This window comes from Puma concolor, chromosome B4 (genome assembly GCF_028749965.1).
Source record: "Puma concolor isolate L17-30 chromosome B4, mPumCon1.1.hap2, whole genome shotgun sequence".
Taxonomy (NCBI): Eukaryota; Metazoa; Chordata; class Mammalia; order Carnivora; family Felidae; genus Puma; species Puma concolor.
In genome coordinates, this window is record NC_141673.1 from 133,079,851 (window position 1) to 133,095,159 (window position 15,309).

At 45.6% G+C, this 15,309-nt stretch overlaps 1 protein-coding gene and 1 long non-coding RNA gene across 15 annotated transcripts in view; one reads left to right on the forward strand and one right to left on the reverse strand.

Moving 5' to 3' along the window:
* CELF2 (CUGBP Elav-like family member 2) overlaps window positions 1–15,309 on the reverse strand; it is an 830,774-nt gene that overhangs the window by 164,812 nt on the left and 650,653 nt on the right. The window lies entirely within an intron of this gene.
* LOC147579525 (uncharacterized) lies at window positions 1,110–4,704 on the forward strand. 2 transcript variants are annotated; one of them, XR_015254044.1, is made up of 3 exons: window positions 1,110–1,327; window positions 1,479–1,674; window positions 2,365–4,704. It is a non-coding gene; the product is annotated as an uncharacterized LOC147579525 (long non-coding RNA). The 2 variants fall into 2 exon arrangements; XR_015254043.1 differs by having other exon boundaries at window positions 1,110–1,674.

Consider the following 15,309-nt stretch of genomic DNA (forward strand, 5'->3'; position numbering starts at 1 on the left):
CAATCTTCTTTAATGCTGTTTTCCAAAACCCTCATTTGGAAGAAAGAATGCTTGTTTAGAATTCTGCAATTCTAGTCAACATCGTGTACTACGATGATGAAGGCATTCATTTTGTATCTGGATCCCTATTTGAGCTGCAGTAAATAATAAAGCAAAATCCCCTACCTCTTTCATCTCCCACCCTCCTCCTTGCAGGCTAAACCCACCTACTCTGCCAAGTGACAAGGCTGGATGCTCTAAGCAGCCTTCATTTGCAGTACTGTGCCCTTGGTGTAGCATCTCATCCTGTGAAAATAAAACGCGCCCAAACAAGTGCACGGCCGCCGGACAAAGTACCTGCAGAGCCATGTCCTTGAGGGTCCGCCAGCCCCCAGCCCAGGAGGCCGAAAGGTCAAACGGGGGCCACATGGGCGAAAACCTCAGTGCAAATGGCAGGTGTCATTTCAGGGTGGCTTGGGGGTAATAATTTAGAAGACAGTCGAGGATCTCAAGCAGGGTTTCTTATTAGGTTGAAACAAACAATCCAAGACCACCAGTGTACCTTAAATCTGCTGTGGACCTAGGCTAGTCCTGAGCCCTGGATAAAAAAGACCCCCCCCCCCCCACCCCTGATGGCTAAAAAACAAACAAAAAGGCTGTGGAAAGCGCGAATCCTGAATTTAATTTAATCCCGAGAGGAAAATGATGGCAAAGACTCTTCACTAGGGTCCTGGCTTCAATTTCTACTTCTTCTTATTCCCTCTATTTTACCACTTATTATTTTTTTTAATCCTTGAGACAAACAATCAGACTAACTTGAAGCACTTTTCAGAGCTTTCTCTAATCAACCTTATTGTTACAAAAAAATGTTCTGCTGAATAAAACATTGAGCGCAAAATCTTCTTTCAACAATTTAGGTGCAATGTAATGGTCGTTTATATTAGAGGTTGATGGTTTATCTTGTTCCTGGGCACCTGTACTTTACAAATCACCCTTTGAGAATTCAGTGGGCACCGTAACCCCAGGGGGAGGGATGTGGATTGGCTCACTGGAGGTGGCGAGGCCCCAGAATATGGTGCAGAACAGAATATGGTGTTCACAGCTCGTTGAGAGACGAGAGTGTGGTAAGATGTAGTGCTGGGACAGGAAGGGCTGTGGTTACCGCTGCTGACAATCAGCTAGGATGAAAAGAGGAAGGCATTGCCACAGGTCTCAGCTAACAGGGAACGGAAGTTCCCAAACTGGGGCTGTTGCATCCTGTCTGTAAAGAGCACGGTGAATACAATGGAGGAGTTCGGTGCTGGGATGTTAGTCCTAATGTCTGGAGTTAGGCTAGAGCAAGCATTCCGTAAGTGCCCTCCCAATGAGGGGCCATTTTCATTTCCTCCAAAAATACTCACGGAGGCACATAAAGGGAGGGAAGCGGACAAGAGGGCCTGTACCTTACGCCTTTGCTCTTTATATCGGTAAGTGCGTATTTATAACCCTTCTCCTATCAGCGGTCCTGCAGGGATGCCTTCAGAGCTCTGATCATCCTGAGGCGGCAGGCTGTCAGGGCTCAGGGCACGGGCTCTGAATCCTCGCACCAGTACTTCCTAACTGGGCCACTCTGGGCCTTCAACTCTTCATCTGTAAAATGGGAGCAACAGACGTCACCTCACAGAGCCAGGTGTTCATTACAGAACACGGTCCACAGTAAGTGTCTCAGAAGTGTTAGCTTTTTCTGCCTTTAAGTCTCTTCTTCTTTGCGCTTGTGATACACTAGAGTGAGTGACCATTACAAGCCTTCTTTTCCATTCCATTTTTTTTTTTTAGCAGAGACACAAACACAATTCCTACCCTAAATAATAATAATGTATCTTTTAGTGAGGATTTACATGCCAGGTATGGTGTCAGGGTCTTTGCTTTCATTATGAGTGATCTCTATAACAATCCTATCAGAAAGTAGTATTTTCTAGATGCAAATATTGAAGAAGTTCCTTTCCTAAGATTACTGGCTTACATATTGTGAGAGGAGAATTCAAACCTAGGCCCAGTGGACTCCAAAGCACAAAATATTTCTAATCCATCATGTGGCCAAACACTGTGTCAGGTCTCCCGTGGGCTGAGAGTGAATGGCTCAGGGTAAATCTCAGAGAAGACAAGGCCAGGAGCAAATCCCATTAGGTCCCTGGAATCATACTGCCGAATAAAAGGCAACACACACACACACACACACACACACACACACACACACACACGCACGCACACCTTTCAACCATCTGTGAAAAGGAGGGGGCCAAGGGCAGAACTTGACAGTCCATTAAGACTATGTTAAAAGCCGCATTTTCTCAATAATAACTTAATGTCTCCATCTCCACACCCCCTTCCTCTCTATCACCACAGGGTCACTTCCATGAACGCCTCTCAGACACATCTACACATCATTTCTCAACTACTTGCCATTTTGCAAACAACTGTTCCAAAGATCACCATCAAATGCTAAGAGCATGAAAAGCATGGAAGTCAATCTAATAATGACTAGTTATCCTACGAACCGCTGCAAGAACAGAGCTTCTCAATCAAAAGCTTGTGTGCAGGACAGGTGGTCCTAGCCCCACAGACCCCATGTTGCTGGATTCCACACCTGGATCCTAATGGTACTACCACAGACTGGTTAACTTGGCTCGAACGCACTCAAGCTCCTCCTCCTTTGTTTATCTGGACTTAAAAAAAAAATATTTATTTTGAGAGAGAGAGAGAGAGAGAGAGAGAGAGAGAGCGAGCATGAGCAGGAGAGCGACAGAGTGAGAGGAAGACACAGAATCCGAAGCAGGCTCCAGGCTCTGAGCTGTCAGCACAGAGCCTGATGTGGGGCTTGAACTCACAGACGGTGAGATCATGACCTGAGCTGAAGTCAGATGCTCAACCGACTGAGCCCTCCCAGGCCCCCCTTTAGCTCTTCCTCCTTTGGACTCCCAGCTTTCTTTTGGCTGATGCTCATTCTTAGAAGTCAGAGACTTACTGACTTCTTTTGTCCTCATGAGGCTGAACGTGTCGACACCTCTAAGGAAGCCAGAAATTAAACCTTCGGGGGTACTTGCCAGAGGCCACGGAGAGCCTGGGCACTCTTCACGTAGGGGTAATTACGGGAGCAGATAACATAAACCTCAGGAAGATCTTCTATTTACTAGAATCTGACTTCGGGCTTAGGAAATCAGACTAGCTCACTTCTGTGCATTCCCTAGACATCCTCAGCACCCAGGACATTGCAGGAATTCACTGCAAATTCAAATGTTTATCGAGAGCTTACTCTCCGCCAGAAAACTATGCCAGGTACGTCACATAAAATACCGCAACAGCCCCGCAAAGCTGACATTTTCATCCCCATTTTGCAAATGACGCAACTGCAAGTCATGAAGACAGAGTGGCTTTTCCGATGTCCTACCCCAGAGAAGAGGTCTGTGCAGAGCCTGGACACAGACGTAAAGACCACCTGTGGTTGCTTAGTATCCCATAAACAGGGCTGCTCTAGGGTGAGGCTTCCTGTAGACTCTGTGGCCACTTTCAGGCCCTCGACAGAACCACACGCATCTCCGTTGGCACCTCACCTACAAACGACAAGACGCTGAACGCCAATTCTGCTTTTGCTCTTGGCAAGGAGCCAAACGTAAGGCTCCTCTAGGACAGATGCCATATGGAATCGGACCACAAGTTAGAGAGCACCAAGCCAGCGGGCATTGGTGGTATCAGTCTCAGAGCCAAGATGAAAATATAATGATGTTTGGGGGGAAAAAATGAGAGTACTTGCTTTTTGCTTTTAGCACAGGCACTGACCTACTTCCCTACTCTATTTTTGCTTAAAGAAAACTAGATCAACAGAGGATATGCAAAATCTTCTGAGGTTCCTCTAAGCAGTAAAATATTACAAAAATTATAATAATTCATTCGACATATTATTGTCATTAACTCCAAGACAATAAGCTTTTATATGGTCCAGTGAGTTGCAAGTTTCCTTTTAGAGAGTGGTAACAAAAGAATTGATAGACCTATTCTTTCATCTTGTTGCTTGGAAAGCAACTTTCTGCACTCTATCTCCTTTAATCTATAGGAAAGGAAGAATGACAAACTTACAAAATGGGTATAAGAAGCGATAAGGAGCTCTAAGCAATTGTACCAGTGCTGAAAAAAAGAGAAGACATAAAATGCCCCCTTCAGGATATAGATCAACCCCAAAACAACACAAAAGGATGCCTTGTCTTGGACAAATTTTGTCTAAAGACAGCTAATTTCCCTGAGGGTTCCCAGCAATCTTACTATTCCTATCCTTTTTATCCATCTTATTTTGGTTTTTTTGGTCTTTTTTTTAGAATGTCTTGTGTCCACACTGCCCAACTCTGGACAGTGGTGGAAATGCTCTGTAACTGCACAATCCAATATGGTAGCCAATAGTTACAAGTGGCTACACCTGAAATTATCGCAGCTGACAATTTTTAACTTTATCTGTAATTAAATACCTCTAACTGCAAATACACTTAAAAAAAACTAAGTAGAGTTGAGATTACTAAAATATTATCTCCTCAGGAGGTTTTGGGAAAACCAGAATAAGGGGCCAGGAAAATGACACCAATGCTGGGGGCACCTGATAGCAAGTCTGTGGGCTGGTGGGCCGGATGGTCCTGGGTTCTCGTCCTGGCTCAGCGTTAATGTAACTGTGGGATCCCAATAAACCATGTACCCAGCCTGTGCCTCAGTTTCCTCAGTTGAAAAACAAAGAGAAATAGTTCTCATCTGGCTCTTCATTTCTGTAAGTCTGCGACTGTGGGTTGGGCCCGGATGATGATGTATGGAGAAGATAATTTAGGTAATATGACCAGCTGCCTAAAGCCTGGGGGTGATTCCCCATCTGTGTCTGATGCAGTCCCCTGGGGCTCACAGGTGACTAAGGCACAGGCTGGGGAGCTGACAAGGTGTCACCGACACTGTGCACAGCAGCCTGCAGGCTCAGACGGGGCTGCTACCAGAGCATCATCTCTCTTAATTTGCTCCAATTTTTCCTAATATCCCAACTGTGGTCCCATCATTTCAGTCAGCTGACAGGCTGCTCTTTCAAAGGGCTCAGGAATCGTGGTGTGTGTGTGTGTGTGTGTGTGTTTATCACTTGTACTTAAGTAATAGCACATGAAGAAAAGGCTTTGTTTGGTGATCACAGGAAATTGTCCAAGACTGAGCTGCATAAGGCAAAGGCAGAAGGAAGCTGGCCACGAGCCTGGTGCCTTCCGGTGGGCATGGGCTACAGGATGGGCATGGAAGTCAGTACTACTAACGATCTTCTACATTGTCCATGCTGTTGTTGCTTAGTAATTTTATTTTATTTATTTTTTAATTTTTAAATTTTTTTAATGTTTTTTTATTTATTTTTGAGACAGAGAGAGACAGAGCATGAATGGGGGAGGGGCAGAGAGAGAGGGAGACACAGAATCGGAAGCAGGCTCCAGGCTCTGAGCCATCAGCCCAGAGAGCCTGACGCGGGGCTCGAACTCACGAACCGTGAGATCGTGACCTGAGCCGAAGTCGGACGCTCAACCGACTGAGCCACCCAGGCGCCCCTGCTTAGTAATTTTAAAACGGAATTCTCTCCTCCATTGACTGGCAATGTGGCAGCCAGAGTCCAGCAGCAACAGTTTCCTACACTGCATTGTGTTCGACCCAGTGGAGATGTGGATGCGGCCACGTTCAGAAGGCACAATCCTCTATTCTAAACCTTCCCAGCCTCTCACTTTGGGGAAAGGAATCAGCTGTCCTACAACCTCAAGTTCTGGCAATTTCATGTCCTTCTGCAAATGCACCGTTTCAGGGTTACCATGAAGAAAACCTCCATCTTCTACAGTTGCCTTTCAAAGGAGCACCTTTGCCATTGGACTGACACAGCTACTTTTTTTTTTTTAACGTTTATTTATATTTGAGAGACAGAGCACAAGAGAGGGAGGGAGGGGTAAAGAGAGAGGGAGACACAGAATCTGAAGCAGGCTCCAGGCTCTGAGCTGTCGGCACAGAGCCCAATGTGGGGTTTGAACCCATGAACCGTGAGATCACGACCTGAGCCAGAGTTGGATGCTTAACTGACTGAGCCACCCTGGCGCCCTGCAGCTATATCTTAATTGCATCGGGATTCCGAGTTGCTGAATGGTTTTGGTAAACTTCGTAAAACTCTGGGTATCTGTTGTCTCACTAATAGGATGAAACCAATGACATTCTTGTATTTACCTGGAAGGTACTGTTACCGTTTGCCACCAAAACTTTGTGTGCCCAGGCCACTCCAAGTACAGGATGGGACCCCAAATCTCTGAAGTGAGACATCTGGAGGTTGGCTGGTGAACTCGCAGCATATTAACTGGAGCACACAATACCCTAAGTGGCTGAAGAGGACAAAGCCTTTCTCTAAATGGTCCAGTTGTAAAGTAAATTAGTTTGTGTTCCTCTAGAACAAAGTTCAAGTTCCCTGTGAGTACATATACATGTATTATGTTTATCCCTGTGCTTTGACAAGGTGAAAAAATACATACTTTATTAAGAACATGTAGCACATCAATTTCATTCACAGATGACCCCTGTGGTAGGCATCCTCCCTCTGGATTGCTGGAATTAAGGCTGGATTATATTTGGACGGAGGTCTCAAAGTGATCCATTTGTTTACCAGGGTGAAATGTAAGCCTGACTCGTAGGAAATGATTCCTGCAGGAAAGGCCACACGACACAGGCATCTGGACTCACCGAGTAAAAGGGAAACCTTATTATCTTCTCTCAACTTGACTGCTAGTAAAAAGCAGATAGCTGGAAAACCCCCACAAAGAGGTAAATTTGGAGGCATCCAGGGGGTACCTGGAGTCTGAACATACAATAACCCTTGCTGGGAAGGCAGTGAGGCATCGGCTCTGGATGGCCCCTGCCCAGGAACTCACTTCATTCAGTGATTTATCAGAAATAGTTCAGCGGACTTCAGACAGGAGCAGGAGGCATTTGCATAGGGAGAGGTTTTTTAGATGAACTTTTAGAAATGGCAACAGGGGAATAATAGTCACATATAAGATTTATATCGGGCTTCACATTTTCAAAGTCCTCCAGGAGTTCACATTAATTAATTGTCCCCCCCCCCCCAAGGCTGAGGTCAGGATTACTGCTCCCACTTTGTAGATGAGAAAACAGAGGGGGGGGGCACCCTAGCTCTGGTCGCACGCCCCCTCTAGGTGCCCTCCCGGTCCGATTCACCTGCCCCTGGCTCAGTGGTGCAGAATGCACCTGTCTGCTTGGGCAAGCAACTGTACGTGGTCCTTCTAGATGATGGGAAAACACTGGTTTGGTGCCATCGAGTAAATGAAATGGGAATCATCATGAAGTGAAGACCAATGTGGGGGAACCCCCCACACTGAACGCTAATTTTCACCTAGAGTGTCCCCCATATTCACCTGCTGGCAGCAAACGATGTAAATAAGGGGCACCCTGTCTGGTGCCCTGTCCCTCGGTCCTATCCCCCACGCCTCGAGACCAGTAACTCCTGCTTCCGCCACTGGTGACAACATTTTTCCAGGAGTTACCTGTGCAGCAAGAGGGAGCTACCAGGGCAGACTGACAACACTGGCCACTCGCTTGAAAACACACCGGTGGTGAAAGCGGACGGCTGTCCTTGGCAGGCTGACGTCAAACGCACCTCAAGTTTACTCTCCCACAAAAATCTGTTTCTCTCCTGCAAATTACACAGTTACGGAAGGCTTGCTTTATGTCAGGCACCGTGCTAGGTTTGAAGGAGAGAGTTGAAAAATAGGTCGCTTATGCCCCGGAGCCGCTCCGGGCCAATGAAAAGAGAGTGCACAATGTGAGATCAAAATACAGAGCGCCAATGCCCAGAAGAGAGCCGTCCGTACATGAGGGGCTGCGGTACGCTCGCAACAAGTGATTGATCTGGCCGTGGGGACCGCCACGCGGCATTCCAAACGACGCTTCATCCCTGTGGTCAAAGGTTTAAAGGGAATATAAACAAAATCAGAGGGGAAGGAAGAGGAGGCGTTCGTACCGTTTCACGGAGTCGGCGATGAGATTCAAAGACAGAAGGCTAGAAAAGGAGACTAACACTTGGCAGAGCGCAGGCCCGGTGCCCCTGCCTCCCACGGAGCTTGCATTTTGACACCGGGGACTGAGCCACGCCGAGGGACCCAAGGCTGGGACGGCCACCACTGCACCACGCCCTCAGGCTGGATGGCACAGCCCTGTCCACCACCTGCACTCGCAGTGCCGTGGGGTGGGGGGCCCTGCGCTTACTCCCTTTGCCAGCACTCTGCACTAAGTCCTGCGAGGCTCCCTGCCACTCCCAGCCACGTGTGGGGGGATCCCTTCCCTCCTGGGTCCACTCAACCCCCCAGTCCGCTCTCCCAAGGCCGCGGCCAACAGAAAGCTCTCGGCACCGCCTCGACCTCAGCACATCTAACAAGAATCCTTTCCTGTCGGCTTTGCCTCCAGTTTGGTCTCATGTTCGACTTCCCTGTTTTTCTCACCGGCTCCGACGGCCTCCCACCCTGCCCCAAATCTGGGATCAGGAAGAACGTCTTCCACAGACCAGCAGGCTGATCGCCTGCCGGCCCAGACCTTCCCCCCTTCTCTCACAGCTGAACCTACAGAAACGATAATTAACTGAGCCCCCAGGCAGGTGCACAGTGAGACTGTGGAGTCCTCGATGACAGCGATGTCTTGCTCCATCATTAATTCAATGGGTATTTATAAAGTGACCCCACGATCCAGGCACTATTCAAGGTGCTGGAGAGACAGCGGTGAATACAAGGAGGTAAAACTGCCTTTTATGGAGCTTATTTCTACAAGGGGGCATACAATGGCAAAATAAGCAAGTCTTCCAAGAGATTAGAGATCATCTCAATGGAGAAAAATAAAGCAGAGGATGGAGATAGGGAGTGTGGGGGAAGGGGTACAATTCTGAATAAACATTCAGGGAGGGTTTCATTTGGAAGGTGAGTATGGTGCCTACACCGTGTATCCTCAATTTAATATAGAAGAAGTCTTTAAAGTAGTAAAACTGAAGTCACGCGCTATGCAAAGCGGAACCGTGATTATAAAGAAGCAGGCAATTCCACCTGACAGTCCTCTATTGAATCTAAGGGTCGATATGCCATTTACCAATGAGTTGATGACTCATGCCTATTTTTCTGTAAATGCCCGCTGGGTCCACTTGCCCCGGCAAAGCCACTGTCCTGATTCTGGCTATTCTGGTGATAAAACCATTGCAAAATCCATTCAGGGGGGTCTCCTACTTTGGATAAAAGGACAAAGATGTCACTGACCTTTGTCCTTGGCCTTGTACTTAGAACTCTATCTACCCTTCCGTTAAATATTGATCATCTGTCCATCCATTATTCATTTTATCATTTATCAATGGCAAAATTGAATCTCAGGCTGGTCTCTCCTCAACCTGCATTTGGCCTACCTTCCTCGGTCATAAATGACGTGTAATCAAGACGTGCAAGTTAAAATGAATGCCAGCCTGAGGGGTGCAGCCAGCAGCGTGAGGCTTTATATAAATGCACCAGACATCAGCGATGCCACGGTTTCCTTCCAATGATCTGGAAAATCTAAAGCTGACAGCATATATAGGATCTAATTACGTCATATTAATGACAGTTGAGATCACAAAACAGCATCCATTTGTGAAGGAAGACATGTATTTCTGTAGAGTAACAGTTTGATTCAGATGTATTTTTTTTAAATAATGCCTTCAAACTCCTACGTTCGTGCAATGCCAACAAGAGAATCAAGACAGAAAGGACCTCAGAGCGGTCAAAATGTATGTCACAAAGTTCCTGCCCTGATGTTTACGCCCTTTAAATCCTTTGGGGGAGCTTCTCAATCCATTCCTCAAAGATTTCTTATACTTTCTGTTGGTTTTTCACAGCCTTGATCATCTGCCTTTCAAACCCACAGGAGACTGAAGTAGCAAATGAGAGGGTTTGCAGTAGGTGGCCCGTGGGGTGACAGCCGACAGACAGGCGATTCTGATGGGGCATAGCGGTGGAAAGCCTGCTCTGAGCTGGGGCTGAATTCTACTCTCCAGGAGTTCCCAAGGACAGCAGCACAGCAGAATAATTAATTTGTATAATGGTGATCTTGTCTTGTCGAAAGGGTCAAAATTATGCTCAATAACTATGTTTAAGGAGGCAGGGAAATATGTAATTCACTCTTAAGAAGGATTCCTTCAAAATGAGACAATAAAGAGCCTGTGCCTTACGGGATACGCTTTCAACTCTCCTGCAAACTTGGCTAATAAGGCTGACTCATCCCCCAGGGGCTCCAGGTATCTGAGACATTACTCTCTCGTTCTAACACACCGTGAGCATCAACATTCAAGATTTGGGGACCGTCTAATTTGCTGTCATTGGATGCAGCGACCAGTTCTGCCAAGACGGTTCGGCTTTTGGGGGTTAATTTTCCTCAGTCATCTGCTCTATTTTACCAGCTTGCTATTACGGTTCTTGTTGCATTGGGGCTGGGACAAGTGAGGGAAGTGGGTGGGAGTCTGGGGGGAGAGAGGAATTGCTCCCTTTGGGGATTTTGTTTTTCTAAAGTAAATTATGTTTGTTCACTGACTAAGAAGTAAACGTTAATTCTTTCTCTTTACGACATCACAAAAGATGAGGTTTGTGGTTTGAAAATTGGAAATAAAAGGCCCATAACAGGTGCCTATGATACTGTTCAAGGCACTAACCACGAATTTTCTAGAATCTTTCTGTCCCAGCATAAAAAAAGGCAACAAGAGGCCCTACGGAGATTGCATGGGATTCCTAGATAGCAATCCACAACGTTCGCCTCTCTGATGGTCTGCTTGAAGACATTGGTAAAAGTAATGGAAAAACAGGGCCAAGTCTGTATCACTACTCAGTGAAGACTTCCGGAATTGTATGCACGGCAGCTCAACGGGTATGCTTCCCTATGAGACAAAATACCAGTGGCCATGCTACAAAACCATGTATCAAGGGGCAAAGTCCAAATGGCATGCCACTTGGCTAGTTTTTGAATCCTGACATCACACCTGAAGAGATCAATACCAAATACCACACTTTGATTCAGAAATCTAGAACATCCCCTTCTCTCCCTCAGCATGTCATAAATTCCATTTAGCCTCTTCAATCACCAATTAAAATAGGTTTTGACATTTAATTTGCTTATTTCTTTAAAAACACACCATCAGATCTAACCCTCTAAACAAATAAGAATGAAAATAGGATTATGTGCTAAATTATAATAGCTGTTATTCTAAGAGGCTGAATATCATTATATCAAAATTCCCCATAGCTGATTTTTTTTAAAGCCATTTCTTCATTTTTTGACACTACATCTGGCACAATGAATACAGATGATCATTTGTTTATGTATCTGTCTAACTGCCTCTCCCAAACACAGCCAGATGGAGTCTTTCAGAATCAAATTAATTTCAGATTAATTCACTCTGGACTCACTCCAGTCTCATGACTCTTTGCTTTGAGGCATCAACCAAATTGATGTGAAGTCATGAACTTAAAAGAGCACAGGTTCCTTGAGATCAAGGGGGAGAAAGTGGTACAAGTCAGTGGTTGCCCCCATGCCTGGAAAGAAATCCACCCTAAGTCCTGACCAACATCTCGCTGGGTCAGAATCATCCAGGAAGAATTTCCTTTTGGATCCAAACAGGATCATGGCTAATTTCACATCCAATATTCGCAACGCCTTGAGAGGATTCCAGTAGAAATGAGCGACCTAATTACTAACATCAGGACCCACAATGTTAGGGTAAACTTGCCATATAAGGGGAGTCAGGTAGGACACTCGTGAAGCCAGAGAGGTAATTCTAAACACCCAAAGGGCACATTCCCCCTCTCTAGCTGTAGCCACTGAAGCTACTATCAACAAATGTAACCAGGCTTTGCATGCTGTCAATCTCCGTGGATGCCTTTATTACTGTACTTGTTTCAATTGCAATTTGGGTTTCCATGGAGACCCAACAGTCAGCTCTAGAAAATTATAAGATAAATGTCAGGTGGCGATAACAGTGTTAATGAAGCTTCAGTGACAAGAAGCTCTGGGCTTCAAATAATAAGCTTATTTCCATTAGCATATGTATAACCTGTCAAAAAATCTGGAAGAGAGTATTAAAAATTAAATATCTACCTATGTATATTTAAGAGGAGAGGGGAGAGACCCCCCTGGAGTGGCTTAAATTTGGTGGGTCAATCTGAATGAGAGGAAAAAAAAAAGTAATTGCTGGTTTCTTGGGAAAATTAGGTACCAGTCATGGGTCCCAAGGTGGCTTTAGCTGTCACGAAGAAATGCCTTACTTCGCCTAGTAATGGATGGAACTTTTTTCTTTGAAGGTGGTGAATCTCTTTTGTTTCTCGAAGCGAAGAGCTCAGCTCGCTAAGTCTGACCACGGCAGATTGGGAGCTTCAGAGAAATACATGCTACAAGCAGGCTCATGGTAGCAGGATTGAGCCTGCCGCCTCCCCCTCTCTCCAGGTTGTTGGATGACTATAATTAGATTGCTAGAATCCAGAATCCAAAACCACCCTTGAGTAGTCTACAGCCAAATACGGGCCACTGAAATTCTCCCAGGAAGGCTCAGTCAGGTCAAAAAAAAAATTGACAACTGCAGATTGAAGTAAGTTTGATGCATTTTGAACATACAGGTTCAGACTGTGCAAGTGTGAACAGCAGCTCCGTTCAAGGACACATTTTATAAAAAGGAACCGAAGGAAAAATAACTTTCCTTTTGTTTGGAAAAGATGATTCAGACATGGAACACGTTTTTTTTTTTTTTTTTTTTATATTCTCGTCAGGAACACCCTTCAAGACCCGGAAGTGTTAAAAGGGTGATCATCCTGCAAATCAGAGACAAAAAGACAACCTGTACGTGGTAACTGCTCACGATTCAGGACTCTCTGACCTTGCCACAGCATCCACTAGGACTTCTTTCATTGCACCACATGTTTTCCTTCATTTAGTTAACAACTGTGTATGGAGTGCCAGGCACCGCCGTATGTCACAACACAATGATGAGTAGCACACAGTCACTGCCCTTAGGTTTCTCATGGTTTCAGGGCAACCGAACAGCCAAAGTTTTGAACAAAGTATTACAATATATAGATATCTATTCTGCCCTTGTTTGGTCCTTGTCGAAGTAACCCCGTGACTGGGGCAAAGCAACTCTATTTGCACTAGTCTACCTCGGGAACAGTTCACTCCCTCCTCTATCCACTGGATCTCTGTCTGGACTGCTCTAACAAAAATGCCATAAACTGGGTGGCTTATAGACAACAGGTATCTATCGTTCACAGTTCTGGAAGCTTGAAGTCTAGGATCCATGCACTGGCAGGTTTGGGGGCTGATGAGAGCCCACTTGCTGGTTCATAGATGGTTGCCTTTTTGCTGGGTTCTCATGTGGTGAAAGGGGTGAAGGCATTATCTTTTATAAGGGCACTAACCGCATTAGGAGGGTTCCACCCTCATGACCTAATCATCTCCCAAAGGCCCGCATATGTCTCTCGATACCATCACCCTGGGCATTAGGTCTCAACATTTGAATTTTGGGGAGACACAAGCATTCAGTCCAAAGGACACCATTACTACTCTGGACTCCCTTCCTTCCACTCCACTTTCCAGGAGGAAGATGAACGGGGTCAAACCCAAGGTTCAGGATGTGAACTGTAACCGGCTGTGGTGCTATGGCAGAAACTTGTGGTGCAGCTTTTGAAGAAGTTACAATTTACTGTTTCCCCATCAAGCATTTTCTTTTCCTCTTTAGAAGGCCCCCTGGTAACTCCATATGGCTGGTGTACCGTGTAGGAGGGCTGTCTCCAGGCTCCGAGAGACGGGGACCTCTCCTAGCTTTGCGAGATCTAGCATGACAGAGTGAGGTCCAGGGGGAAGTGGGCAGAGAATGAATGGCTCAGGCTAGACGCTCTGGTTATGAGGAGAAAGCCCTTACTACTTTTCCTAATAGTCTGTCCCTACAATCTTTCCTCCCTGACCGAAACAGCCTTGGACTTCCTTTTCACGGAAGCCTTAGCTCACAAAACATAAAGATCTTTTGGCTCTCTTGTGGCTAAGCTGGATCTCCAGACACAGGGGTCCCACGCCTTGGCCTGCGGCCACACACGGTGTCCCCTGTGCCTATATGATGGTACGTGCCTAGGAGTAGTGAAGCTCATGCAAGACTCCAGGGTCCAAAATCCTCTCCGTGTCCCTTGACCGTAAGGAATGATCTCCAAGCAAAACAAACCATACAAAACAAACCAAAAACTATCGATAACAACAATAAAAGCCTATAGCGTCAGCATCATCACATGCTCTCATGCTCCCTCATTTCCCTTCCTGTTAACCCACCCACGGAGAAGGTATGAAAGGAAAAGTAACTCAAGAGCACACAAAGCCCACGATGCTAGCAAAAGGATTCTTTAATAGGGGCCACTTCTGAATCTGGAGAATACAACGGGGAAGTCATAACGTTTAAATCTAATAACTCAACATGAACTACGGGGCTTGAGACTGAAAACTTTTCAGTTGCGCATAAAGGAACATAATACGATGGTACTAAACACCGGATGAGGAAGCATCTGTGGTCATGGAAACAAAAAGACTGTCCACAGCATGCCTTTGACCAATCAGTTAAATATCCTCAACCGCTTAGAAGCTTACTTTGGACTAGCACCCCTAATTTCCTTTTGTTCCTGTTAGAACCTTTCACAGGTTCCCATCAATCTTAAAAGGCTTTGGAGAGTCCAATCTTGAGACTAGGAAGTCACCTGCAATGATTATTGTTGGTATTTAAAAATCACTGAAATAATTACTGTTATCTTTAATAACAACACCACGAAGCATATTACAATAGTTCTTCAATATTAAAATGATAGCTCTAAACTGGGGCAACCAAAATTACGATCATAATTTTCCGGAACTGACAATATTTGCTAAATAGACTCCTTGAAGAGACGAAGGGTACACGCGTGGGAAATAAATAGGAGATTATAATTTAGCGGCAGAACTTTAACAGTGAGTTCAAAAGTGAAAGCAGGAAACAAATTGCTGCCTAGGTTTTTTTTTTGTTTGTTTTCTTCTCATTGTTGCTTAACGTTGAGAGGCTTAACTACATTCAGGCGGCCCAGCTTAAAATGACATGCAGGCAGGGGACAGGTGCCCACCGTGACCAGCAGAGCCCCACCCTCTGCTTTGAAAGGTATCACAAACAGCTGCCTAATTTTGCGTGTTAGTTTTTATAGACAATGTGACAAGGACAATCAACTCAAAAAACTGAAGAGGTAT